Source organism: Talpa occidentalis, unplaced genomic scaffold (assembly GCF_014898055.3).
Source record: "Talpa occidentalis isolate TD23 unplaced genomic scaffold, MPIMG_talOcc4v2.1 talOcc4.14, whole genome shotgun sequence".
Lineage (NCBI taxonomy): Eukaryota > Metazoa > Chordata > Mammalia > Eulipotyphla > Talpidae > Talpa > Talpa occidentalis.
In genome coordinates, this window is record NW_023601433.1 from 20,256,004 (window position 1) to 20,281,116 (window position 25,113).

The 25,113-nt window shown below is 49.0% G+C and overlaps 2 long non-coding RNA genes across 13 annotated transcripts in view; both read right to left on the bottom strand.

Annotated features, from left to right (window-relative positions):
* The window catches only part of LOC129145722 (uncharacterized), a 94,872-nt gene that overhangs the window by 12,674 nt on the left and 57,085 nt on the right, over positions 1 to 25,113 (bottom strand). For 3 of the 12 annotated variants that reach the window (XR_008551691.1, XR_008551693.1, XR_008551692.1), the window contains exon 1: positions 6,293 to 6,449. The exons of 6 other annotated variants lie outside the window; for them this stretch is intronic. This is a non-coding gene — a long non-coding RNA (uncharacterized LOC129145722). Of the gene's footprint in view, positions 1 to 6,292; positions 6,451 to 25,113 lie in introns of those variants that run through there. 3 more of the 12 variants (XR_008551689.1, XR_008551690.1, XR_008551694.1) reach the window with 2 other exon arrangements.
* LOC129145725 (uncharacterized) lies at positions 10,762 to 21,875 on the bottom strand. The gene is made up of 3 exons (XR_008551704.1): positions 21,836 to 21,875; positions 11,363 to 11,462; positions 10,762 to 11,250 (listed from the first exon to the last, which is right to left on the bottom strand). It is a non-coding gene; the product is annotated as an uncharacterized LOC129145725 (long non-coding RNA).

Here is a 25,113-nt window from a genome sequence, read left to right on the forward strand (position 1 = left end):
GCGGAATGGTGGAGCAGCGATTCTTTCCTCGGGAGTGAACGAGAGTCCATCCTTCCCCTCACCCTCTTCAGCATTTCCTCCTGTCTACCAGTCAGTCTTCTTCAAGGTTCTGATGCTACCTTTGCAGTAGAACCAAGGACACAAAAAGCTCCATTATGTACAAGCAATAAATACTTTAGACACTCAAAAAGGAACATTAGCTCGGCAGTACTAGCAAATGAAAAAATTAAACTATCTCAAGTTTAGGAAGTAAAATAAAAGGGGAAAGAAATAAAAAGCAGCTGTTTGCCCTAATCATCAGGAAATTTTAATGCCACTATCTGTTGATGCACTATATGTATACATACCTCTCTCTCTCTCTCTCTCTCTCTCTCTCTCTCTCTCTCTCGGTCACTTGTGCACGCGCGCACACACACACACACACAAAACCTTTCCTCTGTCTCCAACAATCAGTTTCACCCTATTCCAGTCACTACTGCCACTGCGGAGAATGTCTCGATGATAGAATATGTAGGATTGGAGGAAGGTACTTCTGTATCATTGTAGCACCCCAAACAAGGGAGGAAGGACAAGACACATGGGACTAATGAAAAAAACGTGTTGAGTCAGCACACTCTGGAGACAACCTGAGCAAACAACAGGAAGAGCAACTGGCAGGACTAGGAAGTGGCCACCCCAGGGGAGAGGCGTCAGCTGTGCCCACCTGATCTGTTGAGTGGATGGAAGAATCAAGGTACACACTCACCTTCATAGCATAGCAAAGAGCTTCTGCACAGCAGGCAAGCACACTTCGAAAAGATGCCATTGAGAGAGTAAATAATATGATTGGCAGATGCTATTCTGATAGGAAAAGGCCTAGGCAGCCACAACTGCAGAGCTGCCTCATGCTTACAGCTCCGTGATCCCAAGGTGTCAGAGGAACACGGCTGAGGGCCGCTCCTTGGCAAGCTGACCTGGTCTGCTGCTCACCAGGCATCAACTCAGACACTCACCCGTTTCCTTGGGGTTCTGAGTTCCATACAGGAAGGTACTTAAGACAAGACACTGGCTTCTCAGTGCCCTTTTGTTCATGAACACACAGGCTGCAGCAGCTTTGACAGCCTGGGGTGTCAGCCACAACCTTCTTCATCCCTAATCAGTGAAACCTGCAAGGTTTCATTACAGACATTGAAGTGAACATACACGATGAGCACTCGTTCTAACCCTTGATGATCTTCCTGCAATCCTAACTAAGGTACCGTCTACAGATTCTTTAATATCGGTGGTTCACACAGGGCAACATGAGACTTACTCACTTCAGCAGAAACACCCAGATACACTGCGAACAGAAAAGACTATCTTCCCTGAACATGGACGTAGCATTTGTATGTTAGGGATGCTCAGACCTCAGCCTGCTTAGCTTGTATAAAAATTCTTGATCCAGGGCCTCCCCGGTGGCGCAGCAGTTGAGCGCTGGGTTGCGAAGCTACCCACAGCCTCTGCAGCGCCAGTTCGATCCCTAGCTGCTCCCCGGCCACCGGAGGAGGGTCCCACATGGCGCGCAGACCTCTCCTGCCGCCCGCTGCTCCCCTCAGCAGTGTACTTCGGTCCTTCTGCCTGCTCTGTACCTGCTCTGGCGAATTCTCTCGCCCTCCCGCACTTCTGACTGTACCCAGTGCTTGTATAAATGAATAAATAAATCTTTAAAAAAAAATTCTTGATCCAAAAACTATAATCTTTGAATTGTAAAGATTCTTCCTGTTCTCTTCCAGGATTTAAAGAAAACAGGCACCTGCCACTGCAAATGTCACCATTTTTCCATGTACACTAATGATGAATAAGCACCGTACAAGTTGTTCCATAAAATTCATTATCTGCAGACCCAAGTGAAAGGCTACTTTCAGTGTTGTTACATGCATGACCTTAGCTTATTTTCCACAATATGGAAACCATGAAAACTCAACACCAAATATTGGGAACAAACAGCAGAGAAGGTTCACTCGAAACCCACCAAAACTAAGTGGCCACTGAGGATTTCCAAGCAATAGCACATACATTATCCTGGACTCAGTGAGAAAATAATGCCACAGTCACCCACACAGACTCAGCTCTCCAATTATTCCAGATGATTTTGAATATTAGCTATTATAATATTCTAAATTATTAAATGTAAAATTAAATAATCACTATGTCTTCCATTCTATCAAAGATGCCAATTTTTCAATATGCCTCAAATAGTAAAGTCTGCATCTAAAGAATACGACCAATTCCACAGGTCTCAGAGAAAACATTTACAAGCCCCTGAGACAATACCCACCATCAGATCCATAATGAAAATTTTTTTTGTGCACCTTCAAAACTAACTTTTGAACATCTATATTAGTATTCTGGAACATTAAATGAGCTCAACAAATAATTATTCTTATTCTACATCAAAACAAACCTTGAGGGCCTCCCTGGTAGACCAGGGCTTAAGTCTCATCACTATCACCACAATGGCCCACAATATGGCCTAAGTTTGATCCCCAGTCAGGGAGCTGACCCACAGAGGGCACAGCAGACCTCCTCTGTATTATCCGCTGCTCCCCTGAGTAGTGTATTTCAGTAGATCCGTCTGTTCTGCTCCCCACTCTGTCACTGGTAAATCCTCTCATCACCCGACACTGCTGGCCTGCACCCCAGGTCTTCTACACAAAAATAAATCTTTAAACAAAAAGAAAAACAAACTTTGAAGTAGAAATTGGTAGAGTTCTTGTATGCATAAATAAATAAAAATGCATAAATAAATAAAAATAAAAATAGGAATGTTGTAAGAATTATATAAAATAAAATATTAAAAAAATAAATCTAGGGCCACCCTGGTGGCACAGGGGGTTGAGCACCCTACTATGAAGGGGTCCGCAGCCTCCGCAGCGTGAGTTTAATCCCCGGCCGGCCAGCGGGTGGCCCACCTGGCGAGGCAGACCTCTCTTGTCTCACCCGCTGCTACCTTCAGCTGTGTATTTCAATTGGTCTGCCTGTTTTGTTCCCTGCTCTGTCTCTCGAGTTCTCCCCGCCCCAGCTTCTCTGGCCTGTGCCCTAGATCTTTTGTGCATAAATAAATGTTTTAAAAAAATAAATAACAAAACACCAATGATTCAAAGCAATAAAGCACAGCAATGGTACCATGATCCCGAATGTCAACAGTAAGGTCCAGTTTGGGGAGCAAAAGGATCAGAGTGTGGTGGCAGGGAGTACTGGCTACCTCACTGCAGACGTCTCCATGGATTTACAGCCTGGGGAAGAACTTAGGCAGAAGACAAGTCATATGTGCTTCTCTGTAGCTGTTCAATAGCATAATAAAAACTAAACTCCCTATTTTCTACTTACAACTGAGATTCGACCAATGATAGCTATAAGTTTTTGATATTTTTAAAAGACCACAATAAATTCTAAAGAGGCTATGTGTATAGCCCAGTCCCTGGCAGACTGCAAGCATTTAGCTAACCCTTGTTCACTATCTTGAGAGTTCAGAGTACTTTCTATCATGGAAAAGAATACACACCCTCCCATGCTGACAAAACTGCTGAAAAAAAATAGTTACATATAAACATCATCATTACATTGAAGTCCACTTATCCAGATGTGTATACTTTATTAAAACCCAAAGGATTGTTCTCAGAAGTGTCTATAAAGTCACACCCCATCCTGCTTGCTTTGCTTTATCAGACACTGCTTTTCACAAATTGAAGGTGTGTGGCAACCTGGACTGGGCTAAGTCCAGCAGCACCATTTCCCAAAAAACATATGCTCACCTCATGTCTTGGTGATATCTAATTAGGCTATTTTCTTGTTAGGCAAAATACTACTGCATACTTAATAGATGACATTATAGAGCAAACAATTTTCATTCACACCAGGAAACCAACAAAAAGTAATGACTTTATTTATGCAATATTAGGATTGTTGTGGTATTCTGGAAATGAACCAACAATATCTTCAAGGTGTGCTTGCACCACCTTTTATTTGGTGCAATGTAAGTACACCTATTAAAGCAAAGAAATTTATTTGCTAAGGCTGCTGTTTGGAGCTTGCTTTACCTCCACTATGGCAAACCTAATGAAGATAGGAGGTGATCACAGCTGGTGCTGGGATAGAAAAACGCTTGTCACAATATGTTTAAGAACATGTATCATGATGAAATAGGCCTATTTTTATCTCCAGAGAATTGTTTTGTATTTTGTTTATATCCAAAGGACAATTTAAAAGCGAAGGTAAGTACAGGACAGTGCACAGACACTGTGCGGGCAGAGAGAGCTGCAAACGCAAAAGGTCTGTGAAAAGAAACACCTGCACAGTCACAGGCAGGCGGGAGCGCTGCCTCGCTCTTCAGGGCATTTTGTTAAAGTAGGACATACATCTTCACACTCAAATTCACATTCGGTTCATCGGAACGACAAACATAGTCGAGATCATTTCAGAGAATGGATGTGTGCTCTTCAATACTGAAAATTACTAAGAGCAATGTGCAAGAATCAAACTTGTCAACAGAGAAACATGAATAATAAAACAATAACCATGAATACCAACATCCTGAGGACACCAGTCACTGCTTCTACTGTGTTTCCCACTTGTATAGATGAGATAGATCAAATCATTAACAATCAAAGGGGGGGTCTTATCCTGAATAATACTGCAGGCACTGCTGAGGCATTGCTTTCTTATCAATTGTTCTAGATCTCCAGGAATTCCCTCTGGTAGGTACAGCAGCTAAGCCTGCTGTATGGGAATAATTACAGAAAACACTATTTTGAAATGCAGTCTCCTATGAGTAGCAATCACATTTGGGATTAGAGCTATTTCTAAAATTATTAAGGAAATCATGTGCAACATTAAAGACAGCATCTGCATGTAATGTAATGATACATTAAACTTTTATTTTAACCTGAGGCTCTTTCCTTATGAAGGAGGAAGCCCAACACCCACAGAGCTGCTCTGAGGATGGACAGGGTTGCCCACACTCCTCCCCTTCTGCTGTCCTTCAGGGTGTTTATAGTTTAGCCTCATTTGACAATCTCTGATTTGGCCAAAAATATGTAGTCCAAAAATCCCTGAATTTTGTCCTTATTTGTATGATCTTAACACAAGTTCCTTGTCTCCTTTGGACCTTAGGATTGTCAACTATGGAGTGGGAATAATGTCTGTACAGTGCCATCAGTGAGATCACATAACTTAAGTAATGAACTTGTTGCACAGGGCCAGGTAATCTCCAGCAGGTGCTCAATAAACATCGATTTCTTTCCCCTTCCCTGACCTGTTCAACTTCTCTCCAAAGCAAGCATAAAAGGATTTATGATGGAGGAGGTAATATCAGTTTAACAGATTATAAATATCAAAAAGTAGATTATCGACAAAATGTCCACTTCCCAGGTGAAAGAGTGATTGCGGCTTATTCACACTCTAATACAGGAGGGATCCTCTTAGGGCCAGGTATCAGTAGAGAAAAGACCTCAAGAGCTTAGGAATGGGCCCTTCAGTGTCTCAGATGATTTCCCATGAAGGACCTTCCATCCCCATTGGTGACAGCGCCCAGCTGTCCCTGCTGTGGGAATCTCGGGGGTGTCCTTTAGTGATAAAGAGATGGTCACAGGTTTCAATACACTGAAATGGTGACTACAAACCCATTTTTGAAAAGCAGACATTGTAGCCAGAGTGTGGTAGCCGTGTGGTTCTTGGTCACTCAAGGCTCAGGAAAGCCTGGTTCTATTCAAGGGGAGTCTGAAGTCGCCTCATTAGGCAGTTTCTAGGTGTCAAAGTTCCCTCTTCCAGGCTCTGAATGGCCACATCAGCTGCACAACAGGTAAATGATGCCTCACCCTTCAGACGCGGGCCCAGGCCCAGAACGGGTGGCATCTCAGACCCTGTGAGAAATGCAGAGCCCCAGGCACCACGCAACCCACTGGGTCAGAACCTGCACCCCGGGAGACTGGGACTCGGCTCTGCCCTCCGGCCTGCTGGACCTGGCGTGGGGAGGGGGGTGTCAGCCCCAGAAAAGTTTAAAATACTTTCTCCAAATTATATCCTAAGTCCACAGAGATAAAACACACAGATCAATGGAACATAACGGAGAGCCCAGAAAACCCATGGGGGGGGGGTGATCAGTGCAGTAGGGAGGAGCCAGGAGCAAACACGGGGGATGAGCTTTCATTCAGGGGCACCGTGCACCCTCAGGGTCACACTCAGGAACGACCTGACCCCCATGTTCCTCCAGGACCCCAATGACCCGGCAGAGCTCCCCACAGCCCGCCCGCCCGCCCCAGGTCCCCTGACTCACCGCTCGGCCGTCAGCCGCGGGCAGGGAGACGTCCTCGCCCTCCCCTGACCTGCTCAGCTTCTCCCCGCACTTCCCCGCCTCCTGTGCTCTGCCCCCGGGGCTTCTCCTTCCTCGGCCGGCGGGCCGCTCCGCTGGGGTGGGCGCGGCTGGAGGCCGCGGCTCCGCCATTCCATTCCCGCCGCCGCTCCCGCGTCAGCGCGCAGGAACGGGACGTCACGCGCAGGGGGCGGGGCGAGGCCGAGGACAGAGAGGCTCGCGGGGTCCCAGGGGCGGGGCAGCGGCGCGCGCGGCCTCGTGGCGCGGAGGGGCGGGCGGCCGAGGCGGGACACTGGCGGGCGGAGGCGCCAGGGCTGGCGGGAGGCGCAGGGGGGACCGCGTCGCTGCCGAGGGGCGGGTCAGCCAGGCGAGGAGGGGACGCAGCCCGGAGAGCCGTGGGGGGCCGCTCAGAGGGGGAGCAGGGAGCGGGAGTGTGTTAAGTCAGAGCCCTGACAATGGGGAGATAGAATGACGTGGAGGCAAGAATCCGCTGAAATAGGGATTCTCGCTCATTCGGAGAAGAGAACAAGTCGGTATCGCCCTTCTGTGGGGACTCTGGATTTAGATATAAGCATTTGGGATATTAACATATATGTGTGTGTCTGTATTAAAAGAAATAGTTGAATTTTAAAAAAAGATTGATTTATTTATACCAGCACTGGGTGCAGTCAGAAGCGGGGGAGGGTGAGAGTATTCACCAGAGCCAGGGCGGGGAGTAGAACAGGCAGACCGATGTAATACACTGCTGAGGGGTGCAGCGGGCACAGCAGGAGAGGTCTGCGCGCCATGTGGGACCCTCGCCCGGTGGCTGGGGATCCAACCCGCACTGCAGAGGCTGCTGGCAGCCTCACAGCCCAGCGCTCAACCGCTGCGCCACCAGGGCGGCCCACCATAGAATTTTTTTGAAGAAAGCCTTAAAAATTCTGTTGCAGTTATAGAAAAATTTCTAAGGATGAAAATATTGTCTTCCTGACAGTAAAGCAGGTGTGGGAAGAGAAGCGGCAACAAGGTCAAGTTCACCTTGTTGTTGTTTTTTGTTTTTACTGAGGGAGGAATCATAAGGGCAATCTATATAAATCTTTATTAACCCACCTGTGGAAGGTTCCAGCAATCTAAGGTGGGGTCAGAAAAGATGACCAGCCAGAGGTGGGAGCAGAGAGGATTATCAAACTTAGAAGACCCACCCATTCTGACCCCAAGGCAATAATTTCCACACTCATTCCATCACAAAACATAATGAAAGAACACCCCTTACCCTGGCAAAATGCAGCTTTTGTTCTTTCAGAGCCTATCTGAGTCTATGCAGACTTCTCTCTTTCCTGATTTCTTTTCCTCAATCACCTTGCCATGTGCTGATGAAAGGGAACATTACTGAATGATTTGTCAGAGGATCCAAGAATCCCCCCACACTGAACCCCATCACCTGAATTCCATCAATAGGTTTTCAATTTTTAGCTTGAACTAACTTGTCAGTTCAAATGAGCACATTTTACCCTTTTTCAATTTTTACAATATTTATTGTTTTAATCAACAAGGTTCATCTAGTTATAGGTAAAAATAAAAAAAACAGTGAAAATAATAAGGCACTAATTCAAAGCCCAGACCCTTCCAGCTTCAAATACAAAAGGTCTGGGGTCTACTTCCTGGTGCAAGGGGTTAAGCATGTAATCAACATAAAAAGCTTACAAGCAATATAAATGATACCGGAATTGTCAGGCCTAGTCTCCCAGCCAGGAACGGATCCCAGGCTGCAGGGCAGCACTGAGCCCCAGCCACTAGACCCCCACGGGTTGGTGTCTCACGAAGCCGCAGCAGGAACTTCGCAGACGCTCAGGCAAGCAAGCGAGAAGAGGCAGATTTGTTTAGAGAAAGAAAAAGTTTATTGAGGAGAAAAAGAACAGAAATAAAGTGGGACTCCCAGGCCAGGGAACCAGGCCTGGGAGGGGCAAGGAAGCCAAAGCGGAGTCGTGTCTCAGGGAATATAGACCTTTTTTCCCTCATTATTCTAAAGCTCCACCAGTCTTTTTGTGATTGGTTAGTTCTTGTCTGTCTCACTTAATTTGCTACTGAGTGGGGGATCTTCACATTCCTTATTTAACAGCTTTTTCTTTCCCCATTTGTTGCATCTTTAAATTTATGGCCCAGTCTTCTGGATGGGCATCCCTGCATTAGAGTTAAACAGCTGCCCTTCTAATGTGTCCATAAATTAAACCACTCTCCATTTCTCCAATCTCCGCCTCCCTTTACCACCTGAAGGAAACCAGGACTAGCATTAACAATGTTGTCCTTGGTCCTGGGATGTTTGTTTTTCCTAGTGGAATGGGTTACTTTCCCTTGGTTGTCCTTATCTCTGAAGCCTCCCTAAATTCTTCAGAGGTCCCCTCCTGCACTGTCCCTAAAACTGCCTAATTTCTAGCTTGCCCTGTGTCTCATTAGAGTGAAACTAATAGTATGTTAAGGTGTCTGCAAGCGCCGTGAGTGAATGGGGCTGCATCCACATCCTGAATGTTAAAGATGATAAAAACAGATGGTGCCTGAGCCTGAACCTGATAAGAATGCATAAAAGGAGTGGATTCATGAAGCATTCTCCGAGCAGTCCCAAACGTGGCTCTGAGCTAAGGACTTTCCAGAAGCTCCTCTTCCGAGTCCAGCTTGCTGCTCCTCTTTGGACTCAAACTGTTCTCCAGCCAGAACCTCTCCTCACTCCTCAGTTTGGCACACCATGAACCAAGCCTCACTCCCCAGTTCTTCCTCCCACAAACTGGTGGCCTGCTCTCTGACAGCAGCACATGCTGCAGACCGGCTCAACATCCTGGGAACCATCCAGACTTCAGGCTTTCAAGCCTAGAGACTTCCACGGCCGGAGGACTTTCCCCTGGGTGGAAGGCCCAGCTAAGACACATTGTGGCTACTGTCTTCAGTCAGAGCTACTCTGGGAACTTCGGGTTGCCTTGCCTATGTGAATGTATGTGTATGTGATCAATACAGTAATAAAATTCTCTTTGAGAGCCAACTTCTGACTAAAGCCAATTAATCCCACTCGCGATAAGTCTCAGCACTATCAAGCTACTGGCAGCCACTGTGGTACAGTTTCCATCCCCAGCCTGGGAGCTGGCCCACATGGTGCAGCAGACCTCTCCTGTCTCGCCTGCTGCTCCCCTCAGAAGAGTATCACTGCATCTCTGGCCTACAACCCCAGTCTTGTATGCATAAATAAATAAAAATTTTACAAAATAAATACAAGAGGCCTGAAAGTTGTGCATAACTATGGGAAGAAAAAGACAGAATTTTGAATGGAGCAATGACGTTCCATAAAACAAAATTTGAAATAACTGATAAAACTTTCCTGTGATTATTTCATTGCCTTTGCAAAAAGAAATATAGAACATAATAGAATGAAAATCCTGTATTCCAAGTCAACTTGTCACAGATTGATATAAATCGAGTGTCCTGCCTAACAGAACACTTTTATTTTCTCATCTCATCCTACAAGTGAAAACATGGTTATTTCAGCAGAGGTTCCATCATTGACAGGAAAGCTGGCAGTATCAAGATTTATATTGATTCACTTGTGGTAGTTCAACAGTGGTTTTGATAGCAGAATTGTCAGGCCTAGTCTCCAAGCCAGGAACAGATCCCAGGCTGCAGGGGCAGCACTGAGTCCCAGCCACTAGACCCCCACGGGTTGGTGTCTCACGAAGCCTCAGCAGGAACTTCGCAGACTCTCAGGCAAGCAAGCGAGAAGGGGCAGATTTGTTTAGAGAAAGAAAAAGTTTATTGAGGAGAAAAGGAACAGAAATAAAGTGGGACTCCCAGGACATGAAACCAGGCCAGGGAGGGGCAAGGAAGCCACAGTGGAGTCGTGTCTCAGGGAATATATACCTTTTTCCCCTCATTATTCTAAAGCTCCACCAGTCTCTTTGTAATTGGTAAGTTCTCGGCTGTTTCACTTAACTTGCTACTTAGAGGGGGATCTTCACATTCCTTATCTAACAGGTTTGTCTTTCCCCATTTGTTGCATCTTTATCTTTATGGCCCACTCCTCTGGATGGGCATCCCTGCATTGAAGTTAAACAGCTGCCCTTCTAATTTGTCCATAAATTAAACCACTCTCCATTTCCCCAATCTCTACCTCCCTTTATCACCTGAAGTAAACCAAGGCCAGCATTAACAATGTTGTCCTTGGTCCTGGGATGTTTGTTTTTCCAGGTGGAATTGGTTACACTCCTCTTGCTGCCCTTATCTCTGAAGCCTTCCTCAACTCTCGGAGGTCCCCTCCTGCAGTGTCCCTAAAACTGCCTAATTACCCTAACTTGCCCTGTGTCTCAGTTTTATTTCTGGGTAAACTTGTAAACCATACAAGTGTTACAGGACAGCCCAAACCCTGCAAACCTGCCTATTCTATATAGGGTTCTGCCATCCGCCGCATTAACACAAAACATGAGACTTCAACGGGAAGGAACTTTAATACAATTAGGAAACCGTAGAGGAAAGCCAAAGAATCTGGTTTCTAAATAAAGCACCTGAAGTTACCCGTCCCCTCATGGGTAAAACTCCATCCAAATGGGATTGTCCCAGAGCAAGGCCCCAAAGCCTGCCACAAGTCTAAAGCATCTTCCCGGGGGGACCCACAGAAAAGGGTCAGAAACAACCAGACAAGCCCCGAAGGAAAAGAGCAAAATCAAAATCAAGATAAAAGCTGTCATTGTCACCTCCCTAGAGGTCTCACCCACATCTGTGTCACCCCGTCCACGACCAAAAGACAAGCACAGTTTCTTCACGTGTCTCTAGGCTCCAAGTGCCTCCTCCAGGTCTCCTTCTGGCTCCATTCTGCTTCCTTCCTCAGTCTTCTCTGCAGCTTCTTCTCTCCCTATTTTGGTGGGAGCACTATGGGGACCACCCCTGAGGGGAGACACCAATAACTAAAAAAATGAACAATGATGCATGAAAAGAAAAAAAAAAAAAGATGAGCTTGGGGAAAGGGAAGACCCTAAGACAATATAAATTAATAAATGTTCCTAAAGGGGGTCTCACCTGAACAATGCTGCAGGCACTGCCGAGGCATCCTCTCCTCACCAATTGTTCTAGATCTCCAGGAATTTTCTCTGGTAAGTGCAGTAATTAAGCCTGCTGCCTGGGAATCATTAGAAAAAGGCTAATTTAAAAAAAGATTTATTTATTTATACAAGAACCGGGGTTCAGGCCAGATGCGCCAACCAGAGCCCTAGCGCCTTCCCTCCCTGGGCCTCACCTGTCTGCTCCCCGCCACCGGCTCCCCAGGTAATGGGGCAGTGGCGCCCCTACGGGGTTCCTGAAGGACCAGGCTTACCCCAGCCGAACCTCACCCCGAGTCAGGGGCCAGCAGGGCCTGAATGAGCATGCACGTTCAGTAGCAGCGCAGGTGCAGACAGGTGTGCTGGGAGGGGCTGGGCGCGCAGGAACTCCCTGAGGCAACGGCCCTGGATGCAGGCCCTGGAGGGGCGGGTCCCAAATAAACACTGAGATGCAGACAAATGCCTCCTCCTCGCTCAAAATACTGTGACCCTACATTATCCGCTAGTCATTAAAAGGGCAAACAAAGTGGCTTGAATTTCTGGGAAAGATTATTTTTATAAACCATTCTTAAAAATCCTCTTACCTGAAGCTGACATAAAGGCATGACTAGGGACCACCCTACATTATCCGCTAGTCATTAAAAGGGCAAACAAAGTGGCTTGAATTTCTGGGAAAGATTATTTTTTTAAACAATTCTTAAAAATCCCCTTACCTGAAGCTGAGATAAAGGCATGACTAGGGACCACCCTGGTGGGGAAGGGGTTAAGCACCACCCTGTGAAGCCATCCCCAGCCTCTGGAGCCCCAGTTCCATCCCCAGCAAGGAAGGTGACCCACGGGGAGCCACAGACCTCTCCTGTCTTCCCGCTGCTCCCCTCAGCAGTGGATTTCAGTCAGTCCACCGGTTCTGTTCCCTGCGCTGTCTCTGGTGAATTCCCTTACCCCACCCCCACATCTCTGCCCTGCACCCGAGCTCTTGTATTCATAAGTAAATAAATCTGCAAAAAAATAAAATAAAATGAAGCATAACAGTTCTCCCGACTTACACATCACGAAATATGGCTGGGAACGCCCTGGCCGAGGACCGATGTACTGACAAGGGACCCCAGAAGCTGATCAGTGGAATGCCTTGTCGATAAGATTAGAACAATGGCTGGGGATTAGGGTGTGTCATGAAGTAGATAAGGAGGGCAGACTCACAATCTCTAATCTTCTACACCCACCCTTCCCCTTTCTATCATCTCCATGCCCTTAATCTCCTTTTGCTCTTCCCCCTCACAACCAATACCGTGGGCCAATAAAAGGGCCAGGATCTTGCTCTTCAGCAATATCCTGCATTATGAAGCCTGCTCCACGACTCCCATTTCTTTATCAGTGTGATGTTGCCTGGTGCAACAAATGGCTCCCAAACAGGGACCCCACACCCTGCTTCTCAAGCCTGGAGACGGGAATTGGACATCCTCTCAAGCCTGGCCAAAAGCCTACACAGACCCAGAGTCTGCAATGAAGCGGTAAGAAGGTGTTTTCAGTCATGTCTTTCCTATCTTTTTCTTCCAAATCAGCCTGGTAAAAGGCCCACAGATTCTGAGTCTGTGATGTGACTTTCTTCCAAATCAGCCAGGTAAAAGGCCCACAGAGCCAGACTCTGTGATGATAATCAGCCTGGTGAAAGGCCCACAGACACCGAGTCTGTGATGTTAACTTTCTTCAGTGAGTTTTTCAGTTAAATCTTTACTCTCTCTCTTGGAAACATGAGTGATAATCTCACACACCTTCAGATCAAAGATCTTAACCTCTCTTCTCCTGTTTTCCCCATGCATGGTCCATAAAAATTGTTCCATTATCTTAAAAATGTTTGGTCTCAATAAAATAAAGCAAAAACAATATAAATCCAAAGGATTATTTCTTAAAAATACAAACTCTAAAGTATTTTAGCATCTCAAATTTAGTAACAACTGCCTGTCTTTAAAATTTTGGTGACCTTGGGCCCCCAGTCTTAAGTAATGGTTAAAATTAAACACTTTATCTATATAAGGATTTTAACTTCTATCTCATTAAAAAATCATGACATATGGGGCCTCCCTGGTAATATAGGGGTTGAAGTCTCAACACTGTTGAGCTATCTCAGAACAGTACATTAAGGGTTAGATCCTGGCTGGGGAGTTGGCCCACAATACACAGCCAGCCTCTCCTGCCTCAGCCGGCTTCTCCCCTCAACAGCGTGTTTCGGTAGATCATCTGTTCTCACCACTCTCAGGTTGGTCTTTTCACCCCCACACATCTGGCTTACACCCTAGTTCTTATGTATATAAATAGATAAAAAACCTTTAAAAATAAATAATTTGACTTCTTAAAATTAACACATGGCCAAAATTTTAAATAAAAATCAAGAGATTTCTGTTTATCCTTGTCTTCTACCTCCGGAGGATGAACTATAAACGGCACCTATACAAACTCCCCAATTTTGATCATGATCTAAATTTGGTAAACTAGTGTAAATTCAATGGTTTAATTTAAAAGATACATGTCTTTAGGTTTTAAGATCGGGTGTTAATATTTAATGTTTAAATGTGTTTTCTTAAAAGGTAAAAATTGTGTTGTTCAACAAACACCGGTAATTAACTAAATTTCCTTTACAGAAAGACGAACCCACTCTTAAAAATCTTTGTTAGTATAAATAAGTATGTTATGTTAGTATAAGTAAGTTTGTTAATCCTGTAAAAAGCTTTTTCTGAAACAATAAGCTCTTCATCCTGTGGGTAATAATCCTACCTCCCCTCAAAACAATTATAAAGAACAACATAGTGCTCCCTTTACATGAGGGTGTTAAAAAACATTTACTGGACTCTTCTGAGTCTGACCCTGATCATAAGGCCTCTTCAGAGGGTAGTGGTGGGGAATTTTTTAATCAAGTAGAGGATGCTACAGCACCCTCCACCTGAACTCTCTAATAAGCTTCAAGAAATTCTTAGAGCATTTCAGTCTTTTGCCACTCATTCTAATCTGCCAATGTCTCAAGATTCTTGACAGCAAAACTTAGTTAAAAAAATGCTTAAAGAAGGGCCTCCCTGGTGGTGCAGGCGGTTGAGTGCCGCAATGTGAGTCTGTCCACAGCCTCTGTATTGTTGCTTTGATCCCGACTGGCGGGTGAGGATATACACTGCTGCTCCACTCAGCAGTGTATATTGTCAGTCTGCCTGTTCTGTTCCCTGCTCTGTCTCTGGTGAATCCTCGCACCATCCTGCACATCAGGCCTATACCCTGGTTCTTCCATAAATAAATATTTAAAAAATGTTTAAAGAATTCTGTAAACGAGAGGGACCTTTTGCATTTCCTGTTAGTACAAAAAGGAGTTGTGTAACCCATGATAATATCCCCTTTCCTATTTTTTTTAATTTAAATTGTATTTTTATATTCCCCATACAATTGCAACCCCCCTTATTTTGACCCCAATCCCTCCTTTCCCTGCCCCCCATCCCCCCAGACTGTCTTTGGTTCATAGTTGTTTGCTGATTTAAATATTTTCTTTCTTATATTTTTTTCCTGGTCCCTTATTTAAGTTTTCTACATTCCTGCTATGAGTTTTTCTTTTTCTTTCTGGCTTATTTCACGGAGCATGATCCCTTCCAGCTCCATCCATGTTGCTGCAAATTGCATGTGTTTATCTTTTTTTGAATGCTGAGTAATATTCCATGGTGTATATGTACCACATCTTCTTGATCCAGTCTTCTATTTTTGGGCATTTGGGTTGTTTCCAAAGCTTAGCTATTGTAAATAGTGCTGCTATAAACATAGGGGTGCAGGTGCTCTTTGGAATTGATGTTTCTGTGCCCTTTGGGTAAATACCTAGGAGTGGAATTGCTGGATCATATGGATGCTCTATGTTTAGTAGGTCCAGAAATCTCCACACAGCTCTCCATGGTGGTTGGACCAGTTTGCACTCCCACCAACACTGCAGGAGAGTTCCTTTTTCTCCGCATCCTCACCAACATTTGTTGTTGCTAGTTTTCTTAATATATTTGCCATTCTCACTGGTGTAAGATGGTATCTCATGGTAGTTTTGATTTGCATTTCCCTGATTACAAGTGATGTTGAACATTTTTTCATATGCCTGTTGGTCATTTGCATTTCCTCTTCAGAGAAGTTTCTTTTCAGCTCTTCTGCCCATTTTTGAGTGGATTATTTTCTTTGTTGTTGTTGAGTCTCATCAGATCTTTGTAGATTTTTGTGATCAGTCCTTTATCATTAGTGTTGTGTGCAAAAATGTTCTCCCATTCGGTGGGGTTTCTCTTTGTTTCTGTTACTGTCTTTTGTGCTGTGCAGAAGCTCTTTAATTTGATGTAGTCCCAGCTGTTTATCTGTGCCTTCACTATCACTGCTTGGGGTGACATGTCTGTAAAGATGTCTTTGATGTACATATCATGTAGTGTTTTGCCTATATTTTCTTCTATGTATTTTATGGTTTCAGGTCTTATGTGTAGTTCTTTAATCCATTTTGAGTTGATTTTTGTGTATGGTGTGAGGTAGTGGTCAAGCTTCATTCTTTTGCATGTAGCGTCCCAGTTTTCCCAGCACCCTTTAGTGAACAAACTGTCTTTGCTCCAATGCATAGTCTTTGCTCCTTTGTCAAAGATTAGTTGACCATAAATCTGTGGGTTTATTTCTGGATTTTCTATTCGATTCCATTGGTCTGTGTGTCTGTTCTTGTTACAATACCATGCAGTTTTGATGATTATGGTTGTGTAGTATAGTTTGAAGTCTGGGAGTGTGATGCCTCCATTCCCTTCTTTTTATTTCAGTTGAGATTTGGCTATTTGGGTTTTTTGTTGATTCCATATGAATTTCATCAATAATTGTTCTATTTCTTTGATGAATGACATTGAAATTTTTATTGGAATAGCATTGAATCTGTATATTGCTTTGGTAGGATGGCCATTTTAATAATGTTTATTTTTCCAATCCATCAGCAGGGGATATCTTTCCATTTCTTTGTGTTTTCTTATATTTCTTTTAACAGTGTTTTATAGTTTTCTTTGTATAGGTCCTTTACCAACTTTGAGGTTATTTTTATCTTTTGTAGCTAAATGTGTTTTCTGGAGACAGAGAAAGGCTGGGTTTTATTTCTTTTTTTGTGTGTTTAATTATTTTTTTCTTTATTTTTATATTCCCCATACAATTTCAACCCCCCCATTTTGACCCCAATCCCTCCCCTCCTTCCACCCACCCTCCCAAAAGTGTCTCTGGTTCATAGATTTTTGTTGATTTTGATTTTTACTTTCTTATAGTTATTCATTTTCCTGGTCCCTTATTTAAGATTTCTAGATTCCTGCTATGAGTGAGACCATCCAGTATTTTTCTTTTTCTTTCTGGCTTATTTCGCTGAGCATGATCCCTTCCAGCACCATCCATGTATATATGTACCACATCTTCTTGATCCAGTCATCTATTTTGGGCATTTGGGCTGTTTCCAAAGCTTAGCTATTGTAAATAGTGCTGCTATAAACATAGGGGTGCAGGTGCTCTTTGGAATTGATGTTTCTGTGTCCTTTGGGTAAATACCTAGGAGTGGAATTGCTGGATCATATGGAAGCTCTATGTTTAGTAGGTCCAGAAATCTCCACACAGCTCTCCATAGTGGTTGGACCAGATTGCACTCCCACCAATAGTGCAGAAGAGTTCCTTTTTTTCCACACCCTCGCCAACATTTGTTGTTGCTAGTTTTTTTAATATGTGCCATTCTCACTGGTGTAAGATGGTATCTCATGGTAGTTTTGATTTGCATTTCCCTGATTACAAGTGATCCAGCCTGCAACTCTGTGTCTTTTTATTGAAGAGTTTAGTCCATTTGCATGTAGAGTTAATATTGATATGTTAGCATCTGTATTTGCCATTGTGTTTGTCTTTCCTTTGATTTTATTTATTTATTCTTTTAATAGCTTTTTTTTGGCCTTCTTTCATTGTTTTTCGTCCCTCTGAGGTTCTGGCTTTAGGACTCCTTGTAGTATTTTTGGAGTGGGGTTTAGTCATGAAATTCCAGAGTTTCTGTTTGTCTGGGAAGGTCCTTATTCTTTCTTCATAGAGGAAGGAGAGCTTTGCAGGATAGAATATTCTTGGTTGGCATCTGTTTTCTTGGAGTCAGTTGACTATGTCCCTCCACTCTCTCCTTGCCCGTAGTGTTTCTTCGGAGAAGTCTGATGTCAGTCTGATAGGTTTTCCTTTGAATGTTATCTCTTTCTTCCCTCTTGTCAGCTTCATTATTTTTTCCTTGTCCTGGATTCTTGGGAGCTTTACTATTATGTGTCTTGCTGTATTTTTCCTTTCGTCGTGGAAGTTTGGTGTTCTTCTTGCTTCTTGTATGTCTATTTTCAGTCCCTTCTTCACGTTTGGGAAGTTCTCTTCAATTATCTCCTTGAATATTTTCTCTGTTCCTACATCTCTCTCTCCTCTCCTTCTGGGATTCCTATAACTCTTATGTTTTCTTTCCTCATGGAGTCGGATAGTTCCTAAAGTCATTCTTCAGGCTTTGTCCTTCGTACTTCTCTTTACTTTTCTGTTTTGGTTCTTTTTATTTCTGTGTCTTCAAGAGTACATATTTGTTCTTCCATTTCTTCTATTCTGCTTTCATTGCTTTTCCCAGAGTTCTTTAGCACCTCCATTAATTCTTTGATCTCCTGCATTTCTTTTACTTCCCTCTTTTGGGATTCAATTTCATTCTTCTGAGCATTATTTTCCTTAATTTCTTCCATCAGTTTTTTCATCATGGCAGTTTTAAGTTATTTTTCTGGAAGGCTCAGAAGTTCTTCCAATTCACCACAGTTGCAAGCTGGTGGGTGGGTTTTTTTTTGTGTGTGTGTGTGCTGTGTCTTTTTTCTGAGGTGATGCTACTTTGCTTGTAGTTTTTCTTTTCCCTGCTGCCTGTCTTCTAATTTGCCTTATGCATTGGGACACTGTGCTGCTGTTACTAGCTGGCATGTTTTTGGTGTGTTCTTTTCGGAGTTTCAGAAAGTGGCAATCCAAACGTGTCAAAAACTGTTATGCCAGAATTCTAGTGAGGCAGTGGTACTGTGAGTTTGTTAATGATCACTGTCAAAGAATCTCTCCTCCTTCTGTGTTTAGTTACAAAGGTGCGTCTTAAAGTCCCACAGACTTCCCTGGAGGTGGGGCAACTGGATTGCACTCTGAGTTCCAAATCTCTGGATCCTACTTTGGGCGCTGACTTCCTGCCAGGTGGGACCATGCTTGTTGGGTCCTTCAGCTCACCTCTGACTGCACAGGGAACCTTCTCTCTCTGGCTCCACGGGGAGCTGCCTGCCAGATTCAAGCAGTTTTTATTGAAGAAAGGTCCCTGTTCTAAAATGGCACTTTGGAGACAGGCACACTCTTCTGCATACCCATTCTGCCCTGGCTGTGGGTGCCCACTCCCACTCTGGGCTCAGACTGCTGGTCAGAAGGGGCCTGGCTTGGGCGAACTTCCCAGTTCACCTCTGACTCCTCTGGGAGCCTTCTGCCCCTTTCAAATAGTCTTTGCTGAAGAAAGGTCCCTATTCTATGGGGTGTTGATTTTTTTCTGGTTGCTAGGTGGCACCAGAGATCTCTCCTAGTGTCCTTGGGGAGCTGTTTTTTTTCCTCCGTGGGACAGGGGAAGAGAGTGGGAGTAGTGGGGAAAGCCTCAACTGCTTTGGGGTGCTGTGTCTGCCTTTTGCCCCACCATCGTGGGTATCTCATGCCCCGAATTTTGTGCCCTGGGTCTCAGTTCCAAAGCCCTCAGGTCCAGGACGCGGGCTGTATTTAGCCCAGTTCAGTGTCCACAGAAATGGCGCCATTTGCACCCTGCTCCCTTTCCTGGCACCTGGTTTCTGATTACTCAGTGAGGGACGATAACCTTAGAGAGGGGCCCTGTGAGTGTCCGAGCAAGCCTAGGTTGCAGGCGCGGGGACCTGGGCAGCCGCGATCCACGAATCCTTTCTAAGGGCACTGCTTTTCCAAACAAGCTTACCGGCTGGCCAGGGTCTGTTTGTAGGTCTCCAGGAGTCTTCGTTTTTCTCTATTGGCACTTGGAGCCATTCGCTTACCTCCATGGTGAATCCTGCAGGGATCTCCACAGCTCCAGTACACGGGGTGTGGTGGCTGAAATAGTTCCTTTCCACTCACAGTCCCTCTTGATGCATAGTTTGTTCTTCTTGGTTGTTTTAGTCTTTTTGTATTTATTCTCATTTCTGTTGATCGGAGAGTGCTGAATTTGTGGGTAGGGGAGGGTAGCAGGGATCTGAGCTTTCCTCCCTTCTAGTTCTCTTTGATGGTAACTTTATTTTTCGGGTAGTTTGCTGGAGTCGTCCGTTTATCTTTGTTTCCCAGTTCATACTGGGACCTGCCGCTTTTCCTCCTTATTAACTTTTTTAATGGGAGATCTTACTTGCAGCGTTTCCTTGCCACCATGTTGATCCGCCCCTCTGAAGAACAGGATTTAAGCATCTTTCCTATTTTATTTAAGATTTATTTTTTTTATTTATACAAGCACTGGGTACAGTCAGCAGTGCAGGAGGGTGAAAAAATTCAACAGAGCCAGAGGTGGGAGCAGTACAGGCAGACTGATGAAACACACAGCTGAGATGACAGAGGGTGGGGCAGGAGAGGTCTGCACGCCATATGGGACCCTCACTGGTGGCTGGGGATCTAAACAGTGCTGCAGTGACTCCAGACAGATTCAAGCCCAGCACTCAACTGCAGCGACACCAGGGAGCCCCTCGCCTTTTCTATTTTTAAGGATTAAAGGTCTAGAATCCGTGGTTGGGGGGTCAAGGGCCCCCTGCACCCAAGGGGGTAAGGGCCCTAAGCCCCCTACGGGGACCAGGGACATCTAGCCCGTTGGTGAAACGGGGCCCTATGCCCCATAGGGGACACCTGCACCAAACCCATGAACTAACACATCCAGGAGCAAGCCCCGCACCCGAACACGCCCTAGACGGAGGGGCGGGGTCACTGTCAGGGGAGGGCACCCTTGTAAGCCTCGGACAAGCGGCAACCGCGGCCTCTTCCAAAACTGCAGGCAGGACAGGCCAGCGCAGAAAGCCCCGGGCAAGCCAGGACCACTCAAAGGGGAAGCGGCCTCACCTGGCCCAGCAGGGCTAATGAGCTCCAGGCTCAGCCCCCTGCCAGAGCCTGACCCCGCCCACTCGTCTGCACATGCGCAAAGGTGCAGTTCTCAAGGCCGCCGGCAGGGGGCGCTAGTGAGCGGGGCGTGGTTCGGGGACCCTCAGCCCACTTGGGGGTAGGGGAACTCTACCCCCATGGGGAATCGGGACCCTCTTCCCCCTCGAGGGAATGGCAAATCTTCTTCCCGGGGCACACCTGCACCCTCCTCCTGCACTCACAGCCACAGAGCCCGGCCGTGCGCCCGAACACGCCCTTGGCGGAGAGGCGGGATCTCTGTCAGGGGAGGGCACCCCCCCTGTAATCCACGGACAAGCGGCGACCACGGCCTCTTCCAAAACTGCAGGCGGACAGGCCGGCGCAAAAGCCCCGGGCAAGCCAGGACCACTCAAAGGGGAAGCGGCCTCACCTGGCACAGCAGGGCTGATGAGCTCCAGGTTCCGCCGCCGACCACAGACTGACTCCGCCCACCCGTCTGCGCATGCGCAAAGGTGCAGTTCTCAAGGCCGCCGACAGGGGGCGCTGGTGAGTGGGGGGGTGGTTCGGGGACCCTCAGCCCCCTTGGGGGTAGGGGAACTCTACCCCCATGGGGAATCGGGACCCTCTTCCCCTCGGGGGAATGGCAAATCTTCCTCCCCGGGCACACCTGCACCCGCCTCCTGCGCTCACAGCCCCAGAGCCCGGCCGTGCGCCCGAACACGCCCTAGACGGAGGGGCGGGGTCATTGTCAGGGGAGGGCACCCCCTGTAATCCACGGACAAGCGGCGACCGCGGCCTCTTCCAAAACTGCAGGCGGACAGGCCACGCGGAAAAGCCCCGGGCAAGCCAGCAACAATCAAAGGGGAAACGGCCTCACCTGACCCAGCATCGCTGATGAGGTCCAGGCGCCGCCCCCGGCTGGAGCCTAACCCCGCCCACTGACTGCGCATGCACAAAGGTGCAGTTCCCCGGGCCGCCGGTAGGGGGCACTGGCGAGCTGGGGTGTGGTTCGGACACCCTCAGCCACTTGAGCGTAGGGGCACCTCAACCCAAATGGGGAATCGGGACCCTCTTCCCCCTCGGGGGAATGGCAAATCTTCCTCCCGGGGCACACCTGCACCCTCCTCATGCATTCACAGCCCCAGAGCCCGGCCGTGCGCCCGAACTCGCCCTAGACGGAGGGGCGGGGTCACTGTCAGGTGAGGGCACCCCCTGTAAGCCTCGGACAAGCGGCGACCGCGGCCTCTTCCAACAGTGCAGGCGGACAGGCCAGCGCAGAGAGCCCCGGGCAAGCCAGGACCATTCAAACGGGAAGCGGCCTCACCTGGCCCAGCAGGGCTGATGAGCTCCAGGCTCCGCCCCCGGCCAGAGCCTGACCCCGCCCACTCGTCTATGCATGCCAAAGGTGCAGTTCTCAAGGCCGCCGGGAGGGGGCGCTGGTGAGTGGGGGGGTTGGTTCAGGGTCCCTCAGACCCCGTGGGGGTAGGGGAATTCTACCCCCATGGGGAATCGGGACCCTCACCCCGTCGGGGGAATGGCAAATCTTCCTCCCGGGGCACACCTGCTCCCTCCTCCTGCACTCACAGCCCTAGATCCCGGCCATGCGCTCGAACATGCCCTAGACAGAGGGGCGAGGTCAATGTCAGGGGAGGGCACCCCCTGTAAGCCACGGACAAGCGGCGACCCTGGCCTCCTCCAAAACTGCAGGCAGACAGGCCGACGCGGAAGTGCTCCGGGCAAGCCAGCAACACTCAAAGGGGAAGCGTCCTCACATGCCCAGCAGGGCTGATGAGGTCCAGGCTCCGCCCTCGGCCAGAGCCTGAACCCGCCCACTTTTCTGCGCATGCGCAAAGGTTCAGTACTCAAGGCCGCCGGCAGGGGGCGCTGGTGTTTGGGGGGTGGTTCGGGGAGCCTCAGCCCCCTTGGGGGTAGGGGAACTCTACCCCCATGGGGAATCGGGACCTTCTTCCCCCTTGGGGGAATGGTAAATCTTCCTCCCGGGGCACACCTGCACCCTCCTCCTGCACTCACAGCCCCATAGCCCTGCCGTGCGCCCGAACACGCCCTAAACGGAGGGGCGGGGTCACTGTCAGGGGAGGGCACCCCCTGTAAGCCACGGACAAGCAGCGACCCCGGCCTCTTCAAAAACTGCTGGCGGACAGGCCGGCGCGGAAGTGCCCCGGGCAAGCCAGCAACACTCAAAGGGGAAGCGTCCTCACATGCCCAGCAGGGCTGATGAGGTCCAGGCTCCCCCCCCCCTTCGCTGGAGCCTAACTCCGTACACCCACTGCGCATGCGCAAAGTTGCAGTTCCCCGGGCCGCCGGTAGGGGGCTCAGGCGAGCGGGGGTGTGGTTCGGGGACCCTCAGGCCCCTTGGGGGTAGGGGCACCTAAATGCCCATGGGGAATTGGGACCCTCTTCCCCCTCGGGGGAACGGTCAATCTTCCCCATAGGGGAAACCTGCACTCTACTCTAGCACTCACACCCCCGGGGGCCGGCCCCACGCCCGAACATGCCCTAGACGGAGGGGCGGCGTCTCTGTCAGGGGAGGGCACCCCCTATAAGCCTCGGACAAGCGGCGACCGCGGCCTCTTCCAAAACTGCCAGGCGGACAGGCCGGCGCAGAAAGCCCCGGGCAAGCCAGGACCACTCAAAGGGGAAGCGGCCTCACATGGCCCAGCAGGGCTGATGAGCTCCAGGCTCCGCCCCCGGCCAGAGCCTGACCCCGCCCACTCGTCTGCACATGCGCAGGGGTGAAGTACTCAAGGCCGCTGGCATGGGGTGCTGGTGAGCGGGGGGTGGTTTGGGGACCCTCAGCCCCCTTGGGGGTAGGGGAACTCTACCCCCATTGTGAATCGGGACCCTCTTCCCCCTCGGGGGAATGGCAAAATCTTCCTCCCGGGGCACACCTGCACCCTAGTCCTGCACACACAACCCTAGAGCCCGGCCGTGTGCCCGATCATGCCCTAGACGGATGGGCGAGGTCACTGTCAGGGGAGGGCACCCTGTGTAAGCCTCGGAGAAGCGGCGACTGCGGTCTCGTCCAAAACTGCAGGCGGACAGGCCGGCGTGGAAATGCCCCGGGCAAGCCAGCAACACTCAAAGGGGAAGCAGCCTCACCTGCCCAGCAGGGCTGATGAGGTCCAGGCACCTCCACCGGCCGGCGCCTGACCCCGCCCACCGGACACTGCATGCACAAAGGTGCACTTCTCAGGGGCGCCGCTAGGGGGCGCTGGTGAGGGGTCCGGAGCCCCTCAGCCCACAGGGGGATAAGGGCCCTCTAACCCCGTGGGGAGACGGGACCCTCTTTCCCCATGGGGGTACGGGGACCCCTTTCCCTTTGGGGGAACGGTAAAGCTTTCCGCGGGGCACACCTGCACCCTCCTCGCACACACACACACCCAGGGGCGCTTGATGCGCCCAACGACGCCCTAGAGGGAGGGGCGGGGTCACTGTCAGGGAGGGCACCCCCCGTAAGACACAGGCAAGCGAATAGCGCGGCCTCTTCCAAAACGGTAGGCAGACAGGCCGGCGCAGAACGCCCCGGGGAAACCCATCACCACTCAAAGGGGAAGAGTCCTCACCTGGCCCAGCAAAGGATGATGAGCCCCAGGCGCCACCACAGCCGGAGCCTGAGACCGCCCACCGGACTCTGCATGCACAAAGGTGCACTTCTCAGGGCCGCCGCTTGGGGGCGCTGGTGAGGGGTCAGGAGCCCCTCAGCCCCCAGGGGGATAAGGGCCCTCTAACCCCGTGGGGAGATGGGACCATCTTTCCCCCTGGGGGTACGGGGACCCATTCCCCTTTGGGGGAACGGTAAAGCTCTCCGCGGGGCACACCTGCACCCTCCTCCCGCACTCACAGCCCCAGGGGCGCATGGGGCGCCCAACGACGCCCTAGAGGGAGGGGCGGTGTCACTGTCAGTGAGGGCAAACCCTGTAAGCCACAGGCAAGCGGCGAGCTTGGCCTCTTCCAAAACGGCAGGCAGTCAGGCCGGCGCGGAAAGCCCCGGGCAACCCATCACCACTCAAAGGGGAAGAGTCCTCACCTGACCCAGCAAAGGCTGATGAGCCCCAGGCGCCGCCCCCGGCCAGAGCCTAACCCCGCCCACCGGAGATGCATGCACAAAGGTGCACTTCTCAGGGCCGCCGCTAGGGGGCGTCGGTGAGGTGGGTCCGGAGCCCCTCAGCCCCCAGGGGGATAAGGGCCCTCTAACCCCGTGGGGAGACGGGACCCTCTTTCCTCATGGGGTACGGGGAGCACTTCCCGTTTGGGGGAACGGTGAAGCTCTCCGCGGGCCACACCTGCACCCTCCTCCCGCACTCACACCCCCAGGGGCACTTGGGGTGCCCAATGACGCCCTAGAGGGAGGGGCGTGGTCACTGTCAGGGAGGGCACCCTCTGTAAGTCACAGGCAAGCGGCGAGTGCAGCCTCTTCCAAAACGGCAGGCAGTCAGGCCGGTGCGGAAAGCCCAGGCCACCCACCACCACTCAAGGGGAAGAGTCCTCACCTGGCCCAGCAAAGGCTGATGAGCCCCAGGCGCCGCCCCCGGCCAAGCCTGACCCCGCCCACCGGACTCTGCCTGCACAAAGGTGCACTTT